Raw genomic sequence first — 7,638 nt, 5'->3', positions numbered from 1 at the left:
AATATTTCAAGACTAAAGCTCAGGCTGAGTCAAGCTGCTCATATCTCTTTACTTAATTATGCTACTGTCATACAGCTGATCAAAATCAGGCCACAGACTCTGGACCCAAGGCTAGATGTATTGAATGACATATTGAGCAGAGAAGTCCAGGTGCTCACAGAGGTGGTTTCCTGGAAAAGACAGTAACACATTCCTTCCTGAGAACATCTCTGAATACTCGGTAGAAACACAGATAGGACTTTCATAAGAAAAGGAAATGTCTTTACTTAAAAGTGGTGTGTCAATATTATTCTTCTCAATTATAATACATAGTTTGAAAATCCAGGAATGACATGAAAAATACTCAAACACTTGTCTTGTGTTTTGTATCCAATCCCTTGTGTCTTCCAGAGTCTCACAGAATAAAAATCAAGAGGGTCTACTCTGAAATGACAGAATATCTCATCCACTCAAAGAAAGGTAAATGTTTCAATCATTAAACATCTCAAAAGGTGTGTCATGGGCATGCTATGAGTACAGAACATTGAAATCCACAAGAGGGAGAGAAATTATCAAGCAGGAAATGTATGGAAAATCATTGGGAGAACAGGACTCCATGTTGCAGTAGGAGACAAAAACCTTAACATCCTCTCTAAACTCATATGTGATGACAGTATAAACCAACTGCATGAGAAAGATGCAGATGTGAGTGTACACTGAAGTCCTTACAGTTCTTGCTGACAGCAGGCTGAATTTATCCTCTGCCTACATGACACATGGTGGATCCACAAGTCAAGGATCTTTCTGTAGGAATAGAATATTCACAGTCTGGTTTAAAACAGTAGCTCAAGCATGACTTTCTGTCCTTCCCCCCAGTTTAATAGGGCTTTTCATACTTCAATTTGAGTTACCTTGTTCAGTGAACAGATGGTATGTCAATGTACTTTCATTGAAGTGACTTGGAAAACAGAAGGCTGCCCCTTACATTTTTTAACCACATCCTCTACATACTGTTGTTTTCACCTCTGAACTATTAACATGCCTTTTTTTCATTTCTGATGCCGGTGTCACACCTATAAAAATGGTCAGGAAGGACAAATGTATAGTGACAGGTGGATAATTAGAACTTTTATTCCATCAAATTCATCCCAGCAACCATAGATTTCCAGAATCAATATTGACTGACAGCCAGTCCTAAATATCACCATCCTCATGAATCAAATCTACCCTATATCACACTGCCTCTGCACAGACAATGTAAGAAAAGCAAAACCCTGAGACCTTCAATTAGGCACATCCATGATTGATGTGCCTAAGTTCCCTGTATACACAAATGCTGAAGAACTTGTACTTAACATGCTTCCCAATTTTGTGGAGAATGCAGCAACTTTAGCAAATCCATCTACATGTTTGTGACACTGATAATACAAGCCTCTTCACAAGAAAAGAGGCATTTCTCCATTCTCAGCTAGACAAGTTACCAAGTCTCAATCAGAGCAAGGACATTTAACTCCTGTTAATACTTCCTGCTCATCTCTAGCCATGAGAACAAGATTCTGACCTTGAATCAATGTCACCAGTCACCAGCCAGTGGCAGCAGACTCATTTGTTCTGTGATTTTGTACAAAAAGCCCCATTATTGCATGACCTGAATGCTTGAGAAAGCATGCTGCTCTTGGACTAAATGCAAGCAAGAATCCTCTCTGGAGATGGCAGTGGGATGCAACTTTATCTTCCAAATCCCTCAGCATTTCCCTCCAGTGCCCTAGGTACATCAATTTGCTACACATCTTTCTGTGTGAGTCCTCTAAAACACGTAGGAATGTCCAGATCCAACATCACTGGGAACATTCAGCATCTATGTATGAACACCACCTGGGTTTCAGTTTCACATTTAATTAAGGTATTGCCAAGCTCCATGTGGAATTCCTAAAGCCAAAGTCTTCTTGCAGAAAGTAAAAAATTAGGTAATCAGCACAATGTGCTGAGACTGGGTCAAGCTTAATCCAGCTGACTGCAGGATGATCTGAAATCCTGTCTCTCCTCTGGGCCTGAAACTAGTGCTTCAAGCATCCTTCCATGTCTGTACCCTAGTTAGAAATGCAAGACTAAAAACACCTCCTGGATTTTTGATACCAAGCTGTCCTAGTGGCTGTTAATCATACTTTCATGGAAGCCAAGAAATTCAGGTTTCAAGGGCAGATTTGTCTTGTCTTTATTTCAAGACAACCCACTCTCCCAGGCAAGGGTGTGAGCTCCCAGCTGTGGACTCCAGAGTCCATTCAGGTGAGTGCACCAAGTGGCTCTTTACTGGCTCTAGTAATTTTAAGGTTTTTTTCTTTTTTGCTACTGTAGCAAAAAAAGAATGATCAAACCAGAACAAAGCTCATTGTAAACTTCAAACCTTGTAAAGCTCAAAGCCAGAATATACATGCTAACATTTTTTCATTATTTTCTTATATATTTGTTGAGTACAGACAGGTGGTTCTTTGACAGCCCTCCTCCCTCCTGAGCATCTTTAAGTTTCCCATTTGTTCTGATCATTTGGAAAAGAAAACAAACAAACAAACAAAAAATAAAAAGGACTAACTGAAAATAAGAGCAAAATCAGTTCCTGACTTTTCTGGAAATTATTCTTATTCCTTAATGAGTGAGAAGGTTTAAGTACTATTAACTATTAACAATCTTTACTAAGCAATGAAAATAAGCCCTGAGCTTTTATTTAGCCTTCCTTGGTATTCAGACAAAAAAAAATAGTATGAGTGGTTTCCATTCAATGTTTGGTGCCAATTATCTAGGTCGGACACAGCATTCTGCCTTCACAGTTAGGCAGCACCTGTAAAATCAGTTCTTGGTATTTCATCTAAAGAGACAAGCCACTACACTGAGCCCAATTATTGGCATTCCCAGCTATGTGTCAAGAGGACACTGGATATGTTGAATAAGCAATACACTCAATGCTTGCACTGAAAATGAGTAGTGTTTTAAGGGCATGTGATAGACTACTGGTTTTTGCAGCCTTCCAGACATTTAAGAGGAAAGCAGTGCTGTTCTTTATTTTGAGCACTGTCTCATTTTAGACAATTGCAAACTATGTCAGCAAGCTGCAGTGCAGGCATATTCAGAGGTTTCACTCAATTACTAGGGGCAACAGAACTTTGATAATTATTTTCACTTTTCACCTGCTCAGCCAGAGTAGCTGAAAGAGATCAATTTCATGCTGCAGCTGAATTCCCAAAGGAGACAGAAGCCTCTGGTTGCACACACTGCAGGTCAAACACAGCATCTCATTCATATGCTCCAGAAGGTTTTTGGGAATAAGAATAGCACTGTCACTTAAATGTGTGATTTACCCCTGCAAGTCACCTAGCAGTGTTAACACACTTGGAGATCAATCCTATAGTGGTATATCATAGCAGACCTTTCATTTGTTCACTTTTACTGTTTTAACATTCAGCTTAATGTAAAGAAAACCTTTGTACTCAGTCAGACATCATATTTCAAAGCAAAGTACTTTTCCACACTGTGTAATTCCAATGTGTAATTACAGTGTGGAACTTGTCACTTCAGAACACTGAGGTGGCCCACAGTGCAGCTGAGCTCAAAAAGAGGTTCAGAGGTGGCTGCTCAACCTGACTGCCCAGGTGCAAGTGCTTTCTCAGGAAGTTCCTTGGAGCACTGGACCTGGGAAGAATGCTCAGGGAAAAGATCACTTTCTGTACATTCTGATTTGATGTACTTCCCCCAGATGTTTGTCCTGCTAGTTGTGAGTCACAGGGCTGCTCAGGGCACACTTCTGGCTCAGTCTGACATGCTTGGCCCTGTGTTTTCCCACACTCACCAGCACTGACTGCAACTGCCAAGCAGCATGGATGATGTACAGTTTTGCCCAAGGTAACCTCCCTGAACCTACCATCCTTCCTGTGACTGACAGATTGTATGTGCATGGGAGTCCTTAATAAAATGGGTATTAAGTGTGTTTACACAAGCTAATTGCAGCCAATAGGCCTGACCAGACCCAATCTAAGTGATTTCCTTCTCTGCCCTTCCTCTGATTTCTTACTATCATCTCCCCTACAGGGCATATGGCAGAGTTATGTTTGAGGGAAGGTAATGTTACCTCTGATTCAAAAAGAGGTAGTGATTGAAATTTTCTAAAAGAATATAAATAACTGAGTTTGATGATCCTTTTAGTAAACCACTGCTCAAAACACACTCCAAAGGCTTCAGCAGAATATCTTATTTCCTTTTTTTTTGTATGAACTACATCAAGCTTAAGCACATCATGGTTAAGTTAAAAAAAATAGAGAACTGTACATTTGGAAATTTTACCTGTTGATGAGAGAGGGTATATTCCTGTGATTTTCTCTATATTTTTTCAGTGTACTGAAGCAAGAAATGCAAAAAGGGACACAAAAAGAGCAATTGTCTAGAGGGTAGATGGGCTTTCTGGGCTTGTAAACTACTTTCATATCCAATCCCTTGCACTGCAACCGACAAGCTGGTGTAGTAAGTCAGGTCCTAAAATGCACCAAATTCCTAGCAGTTCCCCAGCTGATTTGTGGGACTTATAGGGCAGGCCTTGAGCATAAAATACAACTTGTTTTTTAGCAGAGACATATAGCTCCATTTTCTATTGGCATTTTAAACCTTATTAGGCTGGGGTTCTGTTGTTAATTTTATGGCATTGGTTGACCCCTCCCAAAATAGCCATATTCATACATAAAAGAAAGGGGAAAATATTACTCTGGGCTTGCAAACATTGGAGAGATGAAAATGTATTTAGAGAAATCTCTAGGACACCTTTTGTAATATATCCCACAAAACATATAAGATGGCAAAAACATATAAGAAGGCAATGCTATCTTCTCCTCCAGCCCTGACAAGATCATTACAAACAGGTATTTTGATTTATTTCCCCTCCAAGAGCTTCCTTTCATATTGGGGAAGAAATTTTGATAAATCACAGCTTTCATGTGCCAACTGTAAGACTTCTATTTTCCTTGAAGTGCATTGTAAGTATAATACTAAATCCTTACAAATACCAAGAGATTTAGGGTCTGCTTCTGGAAGGTGCTAAATATCTTCATTCCTTTGCAGCTCAAATAAGCCCCTGCTATCTATCAAATGTAATACTGGACCATTGCTTTTTTTAGGTCTCATTATTTTTAAAAGCACAGTTGTACAAGACTTCAGATATATAGTCAGCTCTGCTCTCTTTCTTATTGGCAATTTACCTGGCTTCCAGATTGACCTCACCACAGCTGGAGACACATCACATGGCTCTGTGCAGAAGCAGCTTAGTGCTGGTTTATTACCCCAGGGACAGCCCTACATGAGTGCATCTGTATTGCTCCAGCCTGGAAACAATGCTTCTGTGTGGAAGTAGTCCAGTTGTAAACACGGCTGCTCTGCCAGATTGCAATTAGTCCCCTGGAGAGCCATGGAGCTCTCTTTGCTCAGAACTCTAAGAAATAATATATTGAAAAACAGCAGAGATATCACTGCCTATAAAACAGCAGACCTAGGGCAGCTCTAAGCAAACTGGTTAATGGCCTTGGGATAAAAGGGAAGAGTAGGGGCACAGAAAAAATAAAGTGATACAAGCAACAGCAGTTCTAAATACTACTTTGCCCATGATGGAAGCAAGGAGGGTTTGTTATCCTGAGGGCTTATTAGCATGAGTGCAGGGTGAGGGGGCACCAGCTCAGATTCAATTTCCAGGCAATACACTTCTGAAACCAAAATCTCCAGATAATGTGACATGCCAGACACCACCAGAGCGTCTGTGCAATGTACACTTTGAGTTCAAGGCTTCACCCCAAAGTTTGGTTGCCCTGAAGACTGCTGCTCCAGGTTCTGTCACACAGGACAGGGACATGCACAAAGCTGTGCTTCAGGGCTCAGTCTTGTCCTTATCATCTCCTGCTGTCTGGGTGAAAAGGGCTTCCCACTGTGCATGTGGGTTTACATTTCAGTGTGGCATCTACCTCTGCAGACACTGAATGTGACCAGCACAGAGCTTCAGATTCCACTCTGAGAGTCAGGGACCTGACAGCCCCCAGTGTCTGAATAGTGTATTATCTCTCCCAAGCCATGGTGTATTATCACTCCCAAGCCACCAAGGAAATGCATTGTGCTGTACTGGCCATGCAAATGGGTTTGTATCAAGTTCAGAGCTGGCTATTGACAGTAACTACAGCTGATGGTGGTGGGTCAGCTCTGGCTGCAGTTTGATATCTTCCCAGGCAGCAGGAACTGCTCAGGTGAAAACCCCATATCTCCTGCAGAAGAGCTGATTTCTGAGGTTTGGTGGCCACAATGGATGCTTGGTGACCACAAGATGATGTCATGGTAACAGCTTTCTACTTCAGATGCTGAAATCTGCCTAAAGTGCACCTTAACTTCAATTTGGATCTTATCAATGTCTAGAGCTTCTTCAGTCCTACCAGCAGCAGAGATTTTCCCCTTGTTGTTGTTGTTGTTTAGTGGTTTTCTTCATCTGTTTTGGTAGCCCTGCTTTAGAGAAGCTGGCACCAGCCAGGCAGTTTTGTTTGAGCATGGCACTTTTATGACATGAGGGATGAGTGGGAACTGCTCTCCTTTCCATAGCAGGAAAGGATGGGCAGAGAGTCCAATGACAGCTTCGCTGATGCTTGCTGATGCTGAAGCAGCAAGCCTTTAAAGCATACTGTGAAAGGACAGCTGTAGCAGTATCTTCTCAGCATGTGCAAATTTCAAACAAGGACAAAAAACTAAAGACTGATAAAATTCACAGGTGAGAAGGGCTGTCACATTGGGGATAAGGACTGCTTTATGAGCAGACTGATAAAGATCTCCCCTAAGCCTCTTTTCTCCAAGAAAAACAACCCCAGCTCCCTCAGCCACTCCTCACAGGACTTGTGGTCCAGACCCTTCCCCAGCTTCATTGCTGTTCTCTGGACACATTCCAGCACTCCTGTGTCTTTCTTGGAGTGGTGGGTCCAGAACTGGACACAAGACTTCAGGTGGGTCCTCACCAGTGCCAAGAACAGGGGGACAATCCCTGCCCTGTCCTGCTGGCCAGGATGCCATTGGCCTTCTTGGCCACCTGGGCACATGCTGGCTCCTGTTCAGCTGCTGTCAGTCAGCACTGCCATGGTCTTTTCCAGGCCACTTTTCAGCCACTCTGCCCCAAGCCTGTAGCACTGCATCCAAGGGCAGGAGCTGGCACTTGGCCTTGTTGAACTTCATACAATTTGCCTCAGCCCATGAATCCAGCCTGTCCAGAACCCTCTGCAGAGCCTTCCTGCCCTCCAGCAGATCAACATTCCCACCCAGCTTGGTGTTGTCTGCCAGCTTACTGAGAGTGCACTCGTTCTCCTCATCCAGAACTAAACAGGACTGAACCCAACAGTGAGCCCTGGGGATTGCCACCAGTGACCAGCGGCCAGCTGGATGTATCTCCATTCACCACTGCCCCCTGAGCTTGGCCATTCAGCCAGTTTTTTTACTCAGCAAACAGAACACCTGTCCAAGCCATGGCAAGCCCTATTCTCCAGGAGAATTCTCCAGGATTTGCTGGGGAAAATGGTGTTAGATGCTAAAGTACAGGTAGACAACATCAACAACCTTCCCCTCATCCACTCTGAGGGTTAACCTGAGTGGTTAACTAACCTA

This window comes from Serinus canaria, chromosome 1A (assembly GCF_022539315.1).
Source record: "Serinus canaria isolate serCan28SL12 chromosome 1A, serCan2020, whole genome shotgun sequence".
In the NCBI taxonomy this organism is placed as follows: Eukaryota; Metazoa; Chordata; class Aves; order Passeriformes; family Fringillidae; genus Serinus; species Serinus canaria.
The sequence above is the reverse complement of the archived record's forward strand: the minus strand, read 5'-3'. Positions refer to the sequence as shown.